This window comes from Pleurodeles waltl, chromosome 3_1, assembly GCF_031143425.1.
Source record: "Pleurodeles waltl isolate 20211129_DDA chromosome 3_1, aPleWal1.hap1.20221129, whole genome shotgun sequence".
Taxonomy (NCBI): Eukaryota; Metazoa; Chordata; class Amphibia; order Caudata; family Salamandridae; genus Pleurodeles; species Pleurodeles waltl.
In genome coordinates, this window is record NC_090440.1 from 1,918,782,403 (window position 1) to 1,918,802,368 (window position 19,966).

The 19,966-nt window shown below is 45.4% G+C and overlaps 1 protein-coding gene and 1 long non-coding RNA gene across 4 annotated transcripts in view; one reads left to right on the forward strand and one right to left on the reverse strand.

Moving 5' to 3' along the window:
* The window catches only part of LOC138285776 (uncharacterized), an 86,619-nt gene extending 76,061 nt beyond the window's left edge, over positions 1-10,558 (reverse strand). The window contains exon 1 of the long non-coding RNA XR_011201642.1: positions 10,484-10,558. This is a non-coding gene — a long non-coding RNA (uncharacterized lncRNA). The remainder of the gene's footprint in view (positions 1-10,483) is intronic.
* The window catches only part of DPH1 (diphthamide biosynthesis 1), a 1,238,545-nt gene that overhangs the window by 620,975 nt on the left and 597,604 nt on the right, over positions 1-19,966 (forward strand). The gene's annotated exons all lie outside the window — the stretch shown is intronic.

Below are 19,966 nucleotides of genomic sequence, written 5' to 3' on the forward strand. Positions count from 1 at the left end.
TTGATCTATTATGTTTTTCTGGAACTAAATTCATATCAAACATTGGAATAATTCCTTTGAAAAAGCAAATTTGATTAGACAACAACACTGATTATCAACACATTTGGTTGTTATACTTGTAATTTTAGCCCCATATGGATGTCTGGGGTTGTTGATCTTAGAAACCAATGCACATACTACTTTTTCAAGATACTGCGAAAAGGTATTTCATAAAGATATCTTGCGATTCTATTCTGATATTCTGTTCTGAAGAATATGAAAATAAGATGTGTTTGTGTCGGGAAGGTTGATACAACAAAGAATCAGTTAAATGTGCGGGTGGCATTGGTGGTCATAGCAGTACTTGCCTCATATCTTCCACTAACCACACTCAATGATACTCGGACATCATGACTCCGGGCAGCAGGAAAGCCAAGAATCGAAAACCTATCACTACGCCAAGGGCCGCAAGACCACACAAATGACAAACGTGCTTTATAAAGGCTGCTAATATAACATAATGCAATATTCCTCATTAGGGTCAGGGCATATGTCACAGTACCTCCTGTTAACTCACTAAGGAGACAAGGGTAATTTTCGTGGCTTGTGCGGGTATCAGCAGCAGTTCTGAGAGGTGCCACCCTATTTTTCTTGCCTCATCATTTTGCCCAGAGGCCCAGATTCTCTCTTCATGGCTCATACCCCACCACCTTTCTCAGTTTCACCTCCTGAATATAGGACTACATTGTTCATTCCACCATGACTCAGCCTCGTCCCCAACATGTGTCTCTTTCTCTACCTTATGGGTCACTCCCACTTAGCTCCATTTCCTCACGAGACAGGTTTTTTACTTTCTTTTACCTCATGACCCAGTCACCGTGATCCCTGTACACAGCTTTAAAACTAGGCCAACACCTCTGTGCATCCTCGGTGCTTCTCAGTATATGCCTCACCCTAAGTCCTGTTGCAACCTTGTGGTGCCCAAGAACTTCCCTTGTGGCTTCCTGTCGATGCTCACCCTACATCCCCATGCTCAACCCTCATCATTTAACCATAGCCTTACATTTGAACCCCTCCCAACAGAGATAATGTCAGATCTCCATTGTGGCTTCATTGCCCCCCCACCCGACTCCATTCTGACCATCCCACTATGGCCTCCCTGACCTCAGGGCCCAACCTCTCTTCCACTACCCCGTGGATCACCTTCTCCTTAGGCTTACCACCACACCATCACCCTATCTCATCCAACTGCATCATATGGAACCCCTTTCACTCTCCCACGCCCTGTCAAACACATGAATCCTAATGCTCTGGCTCATCCAGGTCTATTTTTATCCTCCGTTACTGACCTCAAGGGGATGTGGATTTTTTCCCGCACTTTGTGCTTTATTCCAGTGAAGATCATTAAAATAAACCAGGGGCGAGCTGTAAGTGATGAGAAAAAGGTAGAGGCGCGGAAAACATGAACTGCTCTGGAAAGGGGTGGAGGAGTGATGCTGATAAAAGAGGGTTGGAGGGCAGGAGTTGCAGAGGGGAGAAGCAGGAGGCAAGAAGTGCTAACGAGAGGGTAGGCAAGAAGCCGGAGCTACTGAGGAGGGAGAGAAGGACCTTCTGAAAGAAAGGAGGCGAGAATAGCAGGAGCTGATAGCAAAGGAAATGGCAATGAATGAGTCATTTATTGAATGAACTGCTGAGGAAGAAGATAGCAGGTAGAGCAGAAACTGCTGAGAGGAGAGAAGGAAGAGCTGGAAATGATAAAAGACAGAAGGGCGAGCAAGAACTGCAAAGAATGGAAAAGGTTGGAACAGTAGGAAAAGTTGAGGAGTGAAAAGAAAGATGGTGGATGTTATGAGGGTTTGGAGAAATGATGAGCAGGAGCTGCATAGGGAAGAGCAAGCAAGAGTGCAGGAACTGCTGTGCTGACAGGGGGAGGGGCATGGAGGTGCTGTATGCCCAGGACTAGGGGGTAATGAAACATTGAGGCGGGGTGTATGTTAAGTAGGAACTCCGGAGAGAAGAGACGGACAGAGCAGGAGCTACTGAAGGGAAAGAGGGAAGGCGGGTGTTGCTGTGCTGAAGACATAGCTGTCAACGCTTTCAGTGTTGCGTGATAAATTCGCCCAATTCTACGTGCTTTAGGCTATAGAAGTGTTGGTTTAGGAGCTGTGTGAGGAAATGTGTCTGAGTAGCAGGAACCGTTCCTGGAGAGAGGCAGGGAGAGCTGGGAATGCAATGGCGAGAGGAGCCAGGGAGTGCAGTAATTGTAGAGGGAATACAGGTAGGAAGTTAAGCAACTTCTGCAACAAAAGCGGCAGGGAGCAACAACTGTTTAGGGCAAGCAGTAACTGCTATAGGGTGACGATAGGCGTAATAAAAAAAATATACAGTAGCGAGATATGTAGGGTAAACGGCATCTGCTTCAGAGAGAGCATCAGTTGTTGAGGGGATGGATGCAAGAAGAACAAGATAAAGGGTGTGTTTAAGAGTGGGACCAGCTGAAGGACAGGTGCGGCACAGGTCAGGATTTTCCTCCAGATCCTTTAGTTCATGGGGGAATCTTCCACTTTCAGAAGTAAAACCTGCTATTCTCTCCACTAACCCAGGATGTTGGATCATAGGCCTCCATTGGTAGCAGTGGCCTAGTTGTCTTCAGTGATACCTATGGTTGAGCAGTCAAGGCTTGCTCACAGGCGGTAGTGCGAAGGTTGGTACCAAATGTTATTTAATGCGGATGACCTCAAATCGGTAAAGGCCAGTACCAAGGTCCAGTATACTTTTAATACACATATAGATGAACTAAACTGTTAACATGTTGACTGATGTCATTAGTCCTTGTGATGCCTGAGTTATGACACCGCGTAGTTTGCATATAGCATTATGTAATCAAGGTAGTATCGCCTGTTAAAAAGGGCCAAGTACAACCCTTTCCACATTTGATTCTTAGGGTAGCAAGGGCGAGCATTTGCCGGCTTCTCAGGGAGTTCGTTTGTGTGCCTGAGCTCAGCACTCATCTGCCAACCAGTGGATATAATAACTTTAATGCACTGTACAGTGTTGTTTTTAATGAAAAAATAAGTATTTTTTTACCCAGACAGCAGTACTAAATACTACACAGTCCAACTTAGTAAACAGGGCAGTAACAGTGGGTACCCTTGTGGAGCTACAACAGAGTTCACTTAAGCTAATCTCGCCCAGGTGACACCTTATGTAGTCTGGTGAAGGTACTAATCAGTCTCAGGAGTGGTCTCAATTTCATTCACAAGTTAAATGCACACTCCGTTCGCAATTTCTTTCAGTTCCTGCCCCTTGGGGGTGTAGCGTATGCAATAGCCCATTACTCTGCAGTTGATCTGATGCCTCTGCCACTCACCCACAGGTAGGGGCTGCAGCAACAGGTAGGCCAGGCACAGACAACGACTTTATACACATGACTGCCTGGCTTCGTCCTGCAGCACAGCAAATCTGTTGCCTGAACATAAGCGCGGATCCAGCTACTGTGGCTTCATTGGACAGTGCGTTGATTATTGACCCCCACTGAACCAGATAGACAGTTGCAGCCCCATTTGGGCGGATGGCGTAACCTTGGCAGATGCAGCCTTCAGCGGTCTAATAGGCATTTGTAGTCCCAATCAGACTGATGCAGTAACAATGGCAGTTGCAGCCCAAAATTAGGCCCACAGGCACAGACGCCTGAAGCTGTTCCTGCTGGGTACCAGTTGTGAGAGACCAGAGAAATCCTCTGCAGATAGCATACTCTCCTTTCCCAACAGGCAATCAGGCTTTTAGAGACCTGAGCTAGATTTTTTGCTCCTGCAACTAAAAATGCAGAATTCAGGAAATGTCCTCTCACCTCTGGGAGACTGGCTGGCAGAGACACCAACCCTAGTCACAAAGCTGTAATTTGAATACTTTGTGTAGCACGTTCTTCCCTGGGCATGAAGTACATGGAACTGGAAAACAGTGGGGTGATTTGGGACCTGCTTGTGAGAGACAGGATGTGGATCTGTTGTTTCAAACTTCAGCACTAGCTTGGAGTGGTTTCCTTTGGAAGAATAATTCTCAAGATTCTCTCCAGACTCACTCTTCATGTTTAGGGGTACTTCTCACAGTGGGTAGCACTGGGTCTTTTTCCAGACTGGAGCATCTATAAAACAGACACAGTGGACTGTGGGGTTTTTGCACGTGGCTGTCAATAGCCTCTCTGAACTGGCAATGGGCATAGACAACAGGGTAGGCATGACCTAGACACTTCTTCATCTCGCAAAAACTGCAGTGCTACTCCGCACCCCTACTATCAACTAAATGGCAATACTCAAGAAAAATCGACAGCCCCTTGTTAACAAAAGTCCCCATGGATTTCAAAAGGCAGCCCTGTCTCCATCGTCCTCACTTCAGTGTCTAAATATCCACCCTCCAACCACAGGAACACTTCCACTGTATGGAGAAATTATCTTTATCCTCCATCTTCTGTCATATCAAGTGCCATCCAAAAGGGATCTGAATGGCTTCAGTACTTAGGTGCATAGTGCACAGAATCCAACCACTGCACACAGGCCTCATAGGCACTACAGACACAGAGACTCTCTCAACATGCACATAGGATGCTGGCACAGCGCCCTGTGCATGCACATAACAGAGGCTTTACACGAGGGGGGCCTGTAGGCTACACTCAGTAACACAGATAAAAAGGCCTGGTCACACCATCAATTTTAAAAAAACACACAGTATTGCTGCCACCACCGCTTTATGCACCTTGCAAACAGGGGCAGTATTCTTCCCTCCTCTATTACAGCACGGCTGGTGCTTCTCTCTAAGTCACAGGACAAATCCAGGACCTCGCCTAATAAGGAACAGGCCTAGGTCTCTGTACACATGCTTAGATTATTGTGACACTAGCTCCAGAATAAAAGTCAGGATGCTTGATACACACGTAGTTGGGCACGTGGGGCAGGGGAATACAACCGTATACCATAAAGTGAACATTCCACTCCCAGTAGCTTCATTTTGGAAATAGTGTAGAGAAGTTCACTCCTGGATATCTTGTTAAATTGGGACCAGGTGTTGGGTGACTTTCTGCTTGTAATGAAAGTGGAGTGTCAGTCATTTTGGATTTGTTGTCGCTTACATTTATTTCACACTCAACTATGCTCAGCAAAGGTAAGGGATTAGTGACAAATTTGACAATCTCAAATAGCTTTTAAGACCTGTTTGTAGCAGAGTCCATTTGAAATGTAATACATGGATTCTGCTTCAAAAATGTGTCCCTTATATGATCTCCGAGCATCACATAAGCAATCAGGATTGATTCTATTGAGAGAGTTCTGCTCCAAGTGCATCTGGTCAGCCTCAGACATTTCTTTGCTTCACTGAGTTCGTTGTTGCATCAGGGAGTAGACCTTTCGCCCTTTTCTCTTTCAGAGGAGCGAATTCATTAACAATTTCAGTCATAACCACATTAAAGTTAGCACGAGCATCATTAACAACCTGGTCTTCAATAATGCAGAGGAGGCTAATTGGAAGATGAGCAGCAAGAACAGTTGAATTTATGTTCTTTATGTTTCTGAGCCAGAAGTTCATTGCTAGGTTGTCTACGGTCATGGGACTAGAGCAAGGCACAGAGAAAGGAATTTTAAAGTGGTCAAACCACTCTACTATAGTTGGGTCTTGAACCTTCTCCTTAGTAAAAAAGGAGCTCATGAGTTGCCCCTTGAATGTGGGTCAGGCTTTAGGCAATGCTGGATTCAGTCATTCTCTAGTAAGAAGTTGGAGAAGAGAGAGTACAAAACATCTCTCTGGTTTCCCCAACGTTGATAAAAGTCACCAGGTAGATTAAAGTAGCAGAAAATTAATCGAAAGGTGATATGATTCATACACTATTCAATGAAGGTGATAGTCTCACCCAGCAGATAATTGATTCGAGTTTTTGAAAAACGCTGCCCAGCCTCTCCCCCATTCTACCTTTTTGATCAAGACAACAGAGTAATCTATCAGACGAAGAAGGTCCATGATGGGATGTGAGGTTTCCATAAACCAGGTTTCTTTCAAGAACATGAGATCATGGTCCATCCTGACAATAGTCAGGTTTCTGTATTTGTAGTGCTTTCCTCTTATTTAGTTTCTAAAGCACTAACATAACACAACAGAAATGCACTTCTGAGGTCAAAGAAGACTTTTATTGTTGTTAATTCTTCCCCAACCACAATATTTATGAATGACGAATTAGTAGCTTTCAAGTCCGCGTTAATCAAACAAAATATATCAGTTTGCAATATACACAGCAGGTTATATTTATAATGCAAAGCAAAACAAATACTTCACCGTGTGGGAACTATCTACAGCTTCATCTTTCTAAGGTCTGCAAGCTGATGACCCCTGTCAGCCGCGAGAAAGAGAGATTCATCTACCCACACGGGATTGCTGGCAGCCTGCGCCAAGCTCCAGCACGAGGTCCGGCAGATTCGAATCTGACCCTCTGCAGCCTGTTACATTTGTTACAAAGGTGTGCCCCCTCCTCTCAGACCTGGGAAACTGAGCAAGCCTTTTGGAGACTGGCCAGGTCTCCAAGACTACTCCTGTTCCCAAGCTCAAGCAGAGAGAACAACACCCATGTACTCTCTCTTATCATGTCTAGTCTACTGTGAGAAAAACATCTTGGTTCTCTGGTGCAAAAACACAGCTTGGAAAAATACAGCTTGGATTCTCAACTGCAAGATCTAACTCCACGTTAAAGGCAATAGGCAGCTAACCTAAATATCAAATGCAATGTCTAGTGTCATGTCAAAGCCAATAAGCACCTAAGCTGAATACAAAATGCAAGGTCTTATATCATGTCAAAGCCCATAGGCAGCTGAGCTGAATACAAAATGCAATGTATAATATCATGTCAAAGCCAATAGGCAGCTGAGCTGAATATAAAATGCAATGTATAATATCATGTCAAAGCCAATAGGCAGCTGAGCTGAATACAAAATGCAATGTATAAGATCATGTCAAAGCCAATAGGCAGTTAAGCTGAATACAAAATGTAATATATGATATCATGTCAAAGCCAATAGGCAGCGGAGCTGAATACAAAATGTAATATATGATATCATGTCAAAGCCAATAGGCAGAATATCTAATAGCATGTCAAAGTCAATAGGCAGCTAAACTGAATACATCATGTCAAAGTCAATAGGAATGCAATGTCAAAGCCAATAGGCGGCTAGACTGGATACAGCATGTCAAAGCCAATAGGCAGAATACAGAATGTAATGGCTAATGCAATGTCAAAGCCCATAGGCGGCTCAACTGAATACAGAAAGTAATGGCTAATGCCATATCAAAGCCAATAGGCGGCTAAACTGAACAAAACATACCATGTGCTACTGGTGAACATTGAGCAACTAATATGCGCAGTGGTGAAGCACAAAGTCATTGGTCAAAACAAACTTTATCAAATGGCAGTACAGTATTGAAACTAATGTAATACTGATAAGATGTTTATTTCTTTCCTTCTACTGGAAGAACCGTTGCTGGAGGATCTGAATAGAATATAATGAATCTCAGAATTATTCTGCTTCAAAAAAGCCTTATCAGCCTCGAGACTGCTTTGGATTGGAGTGGGCAGACTGCAGTGAGGCAGATTGTTTTTGACTGGACTGCAGTGGGGCAGATTGTTTTTGACCTTAGTGGGGCAAATTGTATTAGGGCTGATTGGAGTGGAGTGGGGTGGATTGGGTTGGTGTAGGGTGGACTGGATTGAAGTGGGGTGTATTTTTATGGATTGGAGTTGGACAGATTCTTTTGGATTTGAGTGTGGCAGGCTGGAGTGAGTCGTATTGGAATGGGGCAGATTGTTTTAGATTGGAGTGGGGCAGATTGTTTTGCACTGAAGTGGAGGAGATGGGAGTGGGCGGACTGGAGTGGGGCAGATTGCTTTGGATTAAAGTGGGGCAGATTGTATTGAGGTGGACTGGAGTGGGGCATATTTTGGAGTGGAGCAGATTGTTTTGGATTGGGGCAGATTGTTTTGGATTGCAGTGGGGGCATATTGTTGTGGGGTGGAGCAGACTGTTTTGAATTGAAGTGCAGCAGATTGCAGTGGGCAGATTGTTTTGGATTGGAGTAGGGCAAATTGGATTGGGACAGATTAGGCTGGGGTGAGGTTGGTTGGACTGGATATGGGTGAGTGGTTTGGAATGCAGTGGGGTGGATTGGTGTGAGATAAAGTGGGGTGGTGGATTGTGGTGGGCTGGATTGGGGAAGGATTGGATTGGTGTGGGTAGACTGGATTGTAGTGGGGTGGTTTGGATTGGTCTGAGGTGATATGGACTGGAGTGGGCAGATTGTTTTGGATCGGGGTTGGTTGTTTGGGATTGGAGTGGGACAGGGTGGAGTGGGGCAGGCTGTTTTGAATTAAAGTGGGGAAGGTTAGAGTGGGACACATTCAAATGGATCAATGTGAGGCGGTTTGTTTTGGATTTGAGTAAGGCAGATGGTTTTGGTTTGGAGTGTGGCAGATTGTTTTGGATTGGAGCGAGGCAGATAGTTTTGGATTGAAGAGGGACAGATTGGAGTGAGGCAGACTGTTTTGGATTGGAATGGCACAGATTGGAGTGGGGCAGATTGTTTTGGATTGGAGTGGGGCTGACTGTATTTGTTTTTTTTGGAGTAGGGTGGATTGGGTTGATGTGGGGTGGACTGGGTGAGGGTGGGGTGGATTGGAGTGGGGTGAATTGTGATGGATTGGACTGGGGCATATTGTTTTGGATTGGAGTGGGACAGATTGTTTTGGATTTGAGTGGGGAAGAAGGTTTTGGATTGGAGTAGGACAGATTGTTTTGGATTGGCATGGAGCAGAATATTTTGGATTGAAGTGTGGCAGATTGTTTTAGATTGGGGCAGATTGTTTTGGATTGGAGTGGGGTAGGTAGGAGTGGAGCATATTGTTTTTGATTGGAGTGGGGTAGATTGTTTGATTGGAGTGGGCAGATTGTTTTTGATTAGAGTGGGATGAAATGGAATGGGACAGCTTAGATTAAAGTGGGTTGGGAGGATGGAGTGGGGTGGGTTGGACTGGATTAGGGTGAGTGGTTTGGATTGGAGTAGGTTGGATGGCTGTGTGGTAAAGTGGGGTGGATTGGAGTGGGGTGGATTGGGGTGTACTACATGATTATGTGTTAAAGCATCATTTCATAAATTACACATAATAGAGAAACAATGTTGCATTGTAAAATTTCGAACAAGATTGTTGTGATCTCTTGAAAAGAGCACTTGCGAGCAAAAACAAAAAAAACATTAGTGGAAATTGAGAGAAGTCGACTTGGCAAAATATAAGGAAGTTAGCTATAAAAAAAATTAAACCTCGCAACTTTGTTTTTCCTGCTGGGCATGTTTTTGCCAGTCACAGGCCTTCTGTTTGCAGGGCACTAGAAGTTAAAAAGAAAAAAATAGTACCTCCATCACGTTAGGAGCAGCAGATGGGCACTGATTAAGTTGACCTGGATCAGCGCTTGGTCCCTGTGCCACAGAGAGGATTGCAAATTATGCTAGGCCTGAAGTGGATGAATTACGAGGCTGTGAAGAAGTGTGCCACGCAAACCAAAAAATGGTGAGCGACAGGCGAGCTCCAAGCCTTTTACTGTACACAACAGAGTCTTGCATGCACTCACAGGTTCAACCCTAAAAATTACAAATTTATGAAGTAATACTACCACAGAATGTGCCTCATTACATTGCATTGCATAATTTGCCTTTTCTTGCTGCATAGTTTAGCCAACCCTGCCACATAATCTGGTCCTCTCCTGCTGCATAATTCCAGTGGCACTGGGTATACGCCAATAAACACCCAAGGCTAGTCCTAGAAAGATGGCGTTTACGGCAGGGAATACTAATAAGAACTAACACTGTTCCTATTAAGGTGGGTGCATAACATGCATAAAAATAGTATATTTTTAGATGATTAAACAGGCATAAAAATAGCATTTTTCACATGATTTAAAAAGATCAGGCATTCAATGAATTGCTCACCAGTGGATGAACTCTTCACATTTTTTTGCTTGTATGGCACAGCGTTATCACGAGCTTGGCTCTAGTGGTTAGCTGCCATGTTTTCTGCTTGGTGTATTAGGCAGCACTGTATTTTAAGTGTGGAATTACCACATGACTCTAAAACGATGGCAATTCCAAATGTGCAGAAGTACGAATATTACAAATCTATACTGTTTCTACAGCACTCTGAACTAGAGTCTGTACTTTCTGGGGTATTGGGTGTGGGGGGGGGGGGTATGGGCTTGCGCGTGCCTGCGTTTTTTTCTTTCCTCTACTGAGCTAGGCCTATTTCCTCCACCAGCGTACAGTTTGCAACTCCCTACCCTCTCTCATCTCCACCTTTTTTTCGTCTGTTTCCTATTTCCATTTTTGCACTCCCTTGCTTTTTCCCACAAAACGGTTTACAACTCCCGTTCCAATTCTTCACTTTCCGTTATTCCATATTTCTTAGTATATTTGCTGTCTTCGTTACCTATGTTTTTCCTTGTCTTTCCTCGTATTCTGTTTCTTCATTCCCCGTTTTCTCTTTCGAGTGCTAGTTCTCCGAGACCCCCTTCCCTCCGCCATCACGTTCCTCGTTTATTCTGTGTTTGTCCTGAAGAGGGCACCCTGCCTTCCGTTCAATGGCAGGGTCGGTGGGAGTGTTTGGGCAAATGGCTGAAGCCAAAGGCTGGAGAAGGTCATTCGAAGGAGAGTATTAGATTTGATTTATGTGAGATTTTTTTTATCCTTCCCTCCCCCCATACCACCCTCAAGAACAGAAAGGAAGCAAAGTGCGTGCCTTGCAAGACTTAACGTGTCTTGTTTGAAGAGAAGGCAGAGGGGCTCTCCTCTCCCAAGGCGGTGCTGCGCTCCGGATACTGTTACCATGGAAACTGCCTCCCTGTCCCAGATGCTGCTAACTTTGAAGTCCAAACATGATGGAATCAGCCCAAAAAAAAAAACCTGAAAGAAAGAAGACTGAAAAGGCTCACCAGGTTCCAGCTGGCGTTACGGGGGGTGGGGACAGGGGGAGGGGTTCTGTTGGGCAACCCTCCATTGTGTGCGCAGGTGTCAATGGCGGGAAACACTGTTCCGGATTCAGCACACCTGAGCTAACTCGGTGCATGGGCGAGCCTACGTCCTCGTGGATGCGCCGAAATCCATGAAGGGTGCTTTCAAACCTGCGAATTCGGCTCATCCCTATGTAGGCCAGTGGAAACGATCCCTATGAGGAAGCGGAATTACAGGGGGCTTACTCTCAGAACAGTAGGAGTAAGTGAAGGTAAAGGTGGTTTTGTGAATAAGCAGTGTCAAGGAGCCGTAGGGAGGTTCCTGCACCACGAACAGTGGAAGTTGAGCAAAACAACGCATTGAAAACAGCACATTTTTGGGAGAATCAGAACTGTTGAATACTTACCTACACATGTACTTCAAATACCTGTAATATGTGTAATTAAAATATAATTGTAAGGTGTTGTTGATGCTGTCCCGATGCGCGTTCATAGTGGCTTGCAGGCTCGGAAGGAAGGATGCACGCACGCAGAAGATGTGCTGGACTTCCTCTGGGGAATGGGCCAGGCCTACACCCGTTTCTCCCAGTTACTGTCTAAGGCAGCTCAATGTGACTAGGGATGCTGGGGTGTGAGCCAGGAGGATCCCGGCCCTTTAGAATTAAATTGCTGCTTGACTTACTTACTGGCACGGTAGTTGTATCTAAAGGCACATAACTGGCTTGACAGCCCGTTGTGGCTTGAAGTCTGGAAGTGGAAATTGATCAAATTTGCCATTTCTCTTCTGGAAAAGGAAAAAAATAGAGGGCACCATTCTTTTTACAAGTTTTTCTTGGTTAAGCAATTTTTTATTTTAAGAAAAACATTTCATGCAACATTACACTAGTGATTTTAGATCCCCATTTCTCGTTCATTATTTACGAGTTTGTTTTTCTGTATTCTCTATTTTCACATAGAAACAGGCACTGTCCTGCAGTTGTGCTGGCGACACGAAATAATGTCACAGGTTTTGATAAACCGGCGTGGATTTCATTTAGCCTAAAGCATCGATATTTACAAATATTTCCCCAGTGACCAAAAGGTATGTTCTGAAGTGTGACCGAGGGCTGCGTTGATGCCGGCAGGGTGTCGGTTGGGTGTAAGGTGGGAGTTGGCTGGGCGCAGCATGTACATGGCATGAATAGGAAGTCGTGGATTTATAGCATCTAGAAGAGTCATAGATTTGACAATACTGTGCTATGCGTGGTCTAAGTTGCTATCCTTCTGCAGCACTCTAGGGGAAGCTCTCCTTGCGATCCCTACCTCGGGTGAGGGCAGTGTATAAGGAAGTAACACGTTTATTGAATTTGAATGAAATAGAATCCTAGGCCTCACTTTCTCCTTATGCCTGTAGTCGCTTACCTGTAAACATTAGGAGTGATTATAAAGAGGCTCTGTTAAGGTCATAACTTCTATGAAAAAAAATCCTTTACAAAGACTCCCTAACAAGGTGTGCAATTTACTTAGATGGATAGACACAAACACCCAACGCAGTGGCCGGCAGTTTTAGGAGGGAGGGGGTGAGCGGGAAGCACACTCACACTCATTCTTTCACACACACATGCACGCACATCCATTAACAACACTCATCAACATTCAAACATACACGCATGCACCAAACATTCATTAAAAAAAACACACACACACTTACCTTCAGCTCAGAGGTCCCAGGAGGTTTGGGACTGCTGCCTTCCCTCATTGGCTGACATTAGGTCAGCCAATGAGGGAAGGTAGCAGCCCCAACTTCATCACAGAGTGGGATGGGGTCAGTGAGACTTCTGACCCCACCCCCACTCTGTGACGAAGTGTCACTGATTGACACGCAGCCCTGGGCGCTTCAGGGCTTAATCCTGAAGCGCCCAGGTCGAAGTCAGTGGGTTCCTGACCCAATGTCCAGAGCTAAACATGGGACAGTGGGGACGTTTTGGCTATGGCACTAGGAGATGTTCTGTTTAATCCTGGCATTACCTCTTGGTGAACTCTGTATTTGAAGTCTGGGCAGATTCCACAGCACAGTGGCTTTTCTTTGGTGAGAGTAGCCCCCGATTCTCACTATCAGAACCACTCACACCTCAGTTGTTGTGTAAGGAGCAAGAGGTAAACTATGGAACCAGAGCAAATGTTTTTGTTTAATATAAATCTCAGCCAGTGTTTATAACAAATTGTGCGTTTCTGATAATCACTTTCTCAACTATTTCTGTGGTCCTTTGTTTTCTTTTAAAGAGAGAAAAAAATGAAAAACTAAACACTAGTAGTAAGTATGTAATAAGAACACAGGACTGTAAAACCCATAATCATTTGATTTTACCCGTGGGAAGGCAGCACCCAGTCTCAGTCCATTCACTAATAAATGGTGTGATTTGAAAGTTATGAATCTTGAAACAAGGAGTTCAGCACTATGGTGTTGGTACACTTTATTCCCCAAATTGTTTGATGATAGTCAAACATATGCTTTCTATGCCTTTGTCACCTTAAATGCCATTATGTGATAGAAGTAGGAGAGCTACTGAATGCTCGAGCAAAATGCCTGGTTGTGGCTCAGCTTGAAGTTCTTTTGGGCCAAAAATTAGCCAAGCCTTCATGTAGCTTTTATCTGCGACTCATGCTCTGACGTCATGTGCTAAGAATTAAAGATAAAGCATTAACTTTTGCAAAAAGACATTGAAAGAGATAGCTCTCTAGGGGACGAATATGACTATGTGAACCCAGAAAACCTGGGCTCAATTCCTGCTTCCCCACGTGACAACTTTTTGTGATCCTAAGGAATTATTTAATTTCACTTTACCTAGTTTTTCTTCACTATCACATATGTGCAGACCGTGAAATATGTGAGTTCAGGATATGCACTGTACAAAACCTGCTCTTGTATTTGATCCAATAAGGTATAATGTTATTCCATGTAAAGTAACATCCAAGGCTACCAAGAGGGTGCACATGGCAACTAACTTGCCTCTTGGTTCATTAATGGTATTGTTGGGTAATTATGTTTTTTGTTGATTTGTATAACGCATTAATCTCCGAGAGGGTATCCACGCGCAATAGCCGGTGTGTGGGCTTGTGGTCCCCAAGGTGCTTATATGAAGAGTCAGATCTACAGCTTCTTGTAGAACTCAATGAGTGAAGAGAAGGCTCTGATGTGTTGAGGGAGGTCCTTCCAAGTCTTGGGTGCGATGTAGGACAATTAGCGACCTCCAGTTTTGCTTTAGTGGATGCAGGGAGTGTGTGAGAGTGAGGCAGAGCGTAGGTGTCTGGTGGGTTAGTGAAATTATAGGTGGCGTTTCAGGTATTCTGGTCCTGTGTTGTGTAGGACTTTGTATGTGTATGTGAGAGGTGTAAATTGGCTTTGCTTGTGAAAGGGGAGCCAGTGAAGCTTCCTGAGTTGCGGTGTGATGTGGGAGCAGCATTGGAGGTCAACTGTGAGCCCTGATGTGGTGTTGTGGATGGTCTGTAGTCTGTGTAGTGTTCGGTCAAGTAAACAGCAGCCCCATACTGCGGAGTGCTTTTGTTCACCAGCAGGCCACATGTAAAAATCAGGAGGGGATCAAGCGTTCCCCAGGCCTTACTTTGCGAATCCCTAGCCCAGAGGGATTCTGCTGCCATCAAATAGAAGATACCAACAAAATATATCCTAATCAGCAACCTGCTATCAATGTACTATGGAATGAGACATAAGGCATGACGTGTTTTTGATCAACAAAACCTGCTGGGTGTTACTACACTACATAAAAGGCTTTATCAATTCTTGTAGCTCATCAGCACCCCCTGAATTTACATTAGGAATGTGAGAATTATCTCTCACCCAAACTCTGCTTTCCTGTGATACTTATGTTTTAGGACATGCATCCCCAACCACAAAGCTGAGCTCAAGACCAACTCTGCAGCCTTATACTCCCTCTGTAATACAGTCTTCTGGGCTCTACACTGTTGGACTTGGCCCTTTCTGCAGGGTCATTCCCAAACCTTTTGCCTTCACCCCTCTTGTTTTCTGAAACTATTTGTGTTGGCTTTTGGACTCTGTGCACTTTGCCACTGTTAACCAGTGCTAACGTACTTGTGCTCACTTCTCCAAACATGGTAAAACTGGCTTACACCCTTTGGGTACATTTTATTTACTTGCAAGTCCCTAGTAAAGGGGTACTACATGTACCCAGCACCTTTAAATTGAATACTACTAGTGGGCCTGCAGTACTTATTGTGCCACCCACTTAAATAGCCCTTTAAATTTAATAGATGTCTTAGGCCTGCCATTACAGCTTTAGTGTAGTTTTATTCTGGCAAATCGACCTGGCAAAGAAAACTTTTTGCTGAGCATAAACCTCCCTTTTTCATACATATAAGCCACTCATAAAGTAAGTCCTAAGTAGCCCATAGGGCAGGGTGCATTGCATTTAAAAAGCATGACGTGTTTTTAAGTTTCACATGTTCTGGTAGTGAAATACTCTCAAATTCATTTTCACTACTGTGAGTCCTTCCTCTCCCATAGGATAGCATTGCATTACCTTATTACATTTAATAAATCCTAACTTTTGATTGGGAGCAGGTAGAAATATCCTCTTTGGAATCAAATGAATTGTATTTTAAAATCCTCGTTAGTGATAAAGTAGGATTTTAGATTACTTTTTTGAAAATGCCACTTTTATAAAGTTGGTATTTTCCTGCCCTAAATAATCTGAGACCTCCTAGGAGTTCCTAGCTACCTGGGCCTGTTAATTGCACCCCATCACCATCAGAAAAGGTTATTGGCCCAGACAGTGAACCATAGGACCTGACTGTAGCTGGGAGAGGTCCATTCTGCCAAAATGGGAGGAGCAGCGCTGTTCTCTGCACACTTACATTTCAGAGGAGCTGCCTCCGCACACTCACGAAGAACTTGACACCAGGCTTTTGTCACCCCGTACATCTTGGGACCTGGGCAAGGAGGAAGAAAATTCCAGAACCATCTCTGAGGGACAAACGTCAGAGGTTTCTTTCACTTCAAAGCTGGCACCAGGTAGTAACAGTAGACCATCAGATCAACTCTTCAACACACTCCAGGAACTGCCAAAGACTATAGAAGTACTGCCTTGTACTCCAGAGGACTGCCCTGCCTTGTTCTTCACAGCATAGCCCTGCTGCCTGAGGCCTGCCTTTGTGCTTGAAGGAGAGAGGACGACCTCCATGAACTCAAAACTGCTAGAGTGACTCTAAAGGTCAGTTGGCTGACATCCAGTTCTAAGTTACAGGGACACAACAAGCTTCAGGGACCTCCCTGTAACTGCACAGCTGATGTGCTGCAACTAGACCTGCCTAAGCGGTGCTGATCTGTGCTGGAGTGAGTTCCTGATCCCCCAAAAGTGCCTCCCCAGGTCCTGGACCCTTGGCTGGCATTAGTTGAGCACCTCCTGTGAAATCTTGAAGTTGTGAGCTCTGTGGGCCGGATTTTGAGAAGGTAACTTTTTCCGTGAGACTAACCTGGTCCCTGCATCTGGTCCGCTCCATTGCGGATGGCCTGCACTTGTGTCTTTGTCCTGTTCTAGTGCGACCAGATACCCACTGTATGCTCTTTCTGCTTCTTGGCACTATTTTTACTTAAACTTTTAAAATTGATTGTCTACAGTTCTACTGATTGGATTTTTGTCATTTTAGTCTCATTTTATTTATAAAATTGTACTTTTAATTTTCCAAAATGGTTTAGGATTTTTGTTGTGCTGTATTTTATTACTGTTTGTGTGCGGCACAAATACTGTACACATTGTCTTTAAGTTAAGCCTGACAGCTTTTGTGCCAAGGTACCAGAGGGCTAAACACAGGTTTATGCAGTGACTTTTGTGGTTCACCCTGACAAGGATTGTGGATGTTGGGTGGGAAGGTCCCCCCCGTTCAATCCAAAACTCAATTTCTCACACACTCACTGACATGAGGTGCACACTCCCCAGCACCAAAGTTCCATTGGTTCTACGCTCACTAAAAAAAGGTGCACTCTGCAAAGCACTACAGCTTCATGGGTTCCGTACTCAGTGACACCAGTGTGAGATCTTCCAAAACTATAGCATCTTGGACAGCACACACTCTGACACCTAACTGAGTTCCACCAGCAACATAGCATCTTGGGTCTTGCTGTTATTGATACCAGGCATGTTTCCAGTCTCATTGTTCCCTCACTCGCTGTCAAGAACTGGGCAAGGCAAACATCTTTCTAGTGTCTTTCTTGATTGTTTAAGAAATGTATGATTCCTCCCAGTATCTATGGTGTGTTATATATATACAGAAAGGATGCCAAGTGTAACCTTAAGAGGGATCCAGTTATGAGAAAAAACCCACTTGGCAATATAGGTATTCTAGACTGTAGTGAATGAGTGATACAAGGGTTGATAAGCAAGGCAACAGCAGTGCCATAAGACGGGATTGAGAAGAAGCCCACCATATAGTGTTACAGCAAGAGAAATCTAATAAGGAATACAGCTGCAGAAAAAGGGTGCAAAAACAGGGACAAAAAAATTCTAAGTAAGTAACCAATGCAACGTAACATAGAGAAATTAAAGTGTTGCAACACATCCTTCTGTTACCAAAGCCTCCATGTATGGCCTAATCAGGAAATATCATCACAGGGAAAAAAACAGACTACCACCGTTTTGGACTGTGAAACTCTGACAACAAACACTGGAGAGGAGACCACATTGGATAGGAATGGATTTAAGCCTAGTCACACCTACTCCTTCAGTTTAAGGGGGATTTCTAGGAAAAAGTAGGCATAAGAAGAGCATTAAGTTAAACATCCTTCTTTTCCACCTTGCTTCTGCACTTTGCCAGCCTACTCTGCAATTCGGTGCTGTACGTGGAAAAGCCTAACTCCAGCTGGGAATCTTTAGACTGCTGTGTCTGCGTGAACACTGCCACTCTCTGGGCTAAGCTTTCATTACATCCTCTCTGCACGGCAAGCATGAGGGCCAAAAACATGACGCCTTCCCCTTTGCACACACAGGACTAAAAGACCATACCCTTGCCTTTCAGAACTCCCCCTGGTGCAGCCCTCACTGAGGTTAAGCTGGGCTCTTCAGTTGTACAGATTCACAGTTGCCACACCCATTGACAAGCAGAGCTCTCCCAAAGGTCCTCTAGCCTCATGGGGTCTCACATTGACTGGCACCAAGCTGAGCTTTCCCACATTCATAGCTTCTGAATCAAAATAAGAATTACAACATCAGGCTTGTGTTTGGGAACCAGGGTGGATTTTGCCAGGCCCTTCACTTATCAAGACTGGACTGTGTCAGTGACATATCTTCACATCCAGTGAAGGACGCGGCAGGCTTTGCTAGGGGACGTGAGTTTGTAATGCATAGTGGCTCTGTTTTGGTACTACGGCCTCGTCTGGCCCTGTGAGAATCATGTGTCTATGATCCACTAGCCCTCTGCTACGGCATTGCGTATGTGACCTACAGTGGACTGGGGCAGGGCCTGCCCTGTGACCCAGGGCAGGCTGTGCTGGAGCTTTGTGTCTAAAACTGGAGCAGGCTCTGCCAAGACATCACATGTGACACAGGATGGGCCCTGAAGGGCCTAGTGTCTATGGTTCACTGTGGGCTCTGCCAAGGTCCTTTCTGTGACCCACAGTGGGCTCTACTGCGGCATTGTCAGTGAACCCGAATCGTTTTTCCTTGGCCTTGTGGTGAACCAGAGTATGTTCTGCCAGGGCCTCCTGGTGACCTCTACTACATCTTCATCCGAAGGCCACTTCAGGCTCTGTTTAGACCTTATGTCTGCCATCCATGTGGGCCCTCCCTGGTTCATTGGGTCTGTCTCTGATCCAGAACGGCTCTGCCAGGGCCTTGTCTCTGGCTCGGCTTGGCACGCCCACCGTTGAAACCACACAGATCTTTCCGTTGACCAGGCGTGGATTCTGCCAGGGCCAATTGTTTGTAGTCTATGGTGTCCTCTACAACGACATGACCTATAGCCAGGAAGGGCTCTCTGCTAGGGTGTCCTTGCGTTTGTGTCTTTTATGCAGAACGGCTGTGCCATGGCCTTGCCTGTAGCCCATCAGCTCTGCTAGGGCCTTGTGCCTATGACACAGAGGCAACGGCCTCTGCTAGGGACTTACGTCCGTAACCCCGGATGTAAAATGAGACCCTGTGAGACACGGGTGCAAAATCCATGTGTGAGTCTGACCTGCAGAGGCTATGGGCCTCCTGTGCAGCCTGTGTTCTCGTGCGCCCGCCTGCTATCCTCCAGTTATTCCGGGCGGGAAGGGACACTAATGCCGGACCGCAGGGGCCGCGTTCCTTTCCTGGGTGGCTAGGCCCGTGCGGCCCTGGCCCACTCGCCATCTCTTCTTGTCGGCTGGGGACACCTGCTGGTGCAGCATCACACCTTGATGCGCTGCCGCCATAGCCGGCGTCTCCGTGGCGACGGTTATCATGGATTGCGTGGGCCTGTGAATTGCGACAATAAACTCTTCTCGCCTGGCGCGGTTGTGCGCTTCCAGCTCTCGCAGTAGTGACACCAGTGGAGGCGCGTGCTGAAGGGGGGCGACGGGATGAAGCGGGCAGCAGGCGCTTGCCAACTCGTATTTGACGAGTAGTATGAGAAACAACCTCTGGCATTTGCCATCAGGAGACGCTTCTGCGCTTTCTTAATCAGTGCGAAAAAACCTGGTTAAAGCGAGGCTGGTATTGAAACGGACGAGTGACCATAGCTTTGTTAGTTTGCACAAATGGCTCGTTTCGCCTTCCCGCGCCATTGTAAAAAATGTCCCGAACCCTCTTTTACTGGCAAAACACCCTCTGGTGACCGTTCCCAAATACTCTTTCACACCCACTCCTCTGCACTAGCTTCGACATAAACGAAATCTGGGCTGAGGAAAGAGTTACGGATCTTTACCATAGGGGGTCATTTACCAATAGCCCAAGTTGCATCTCTGCAGCCCGAAAGTCATAACCAGTGTATAT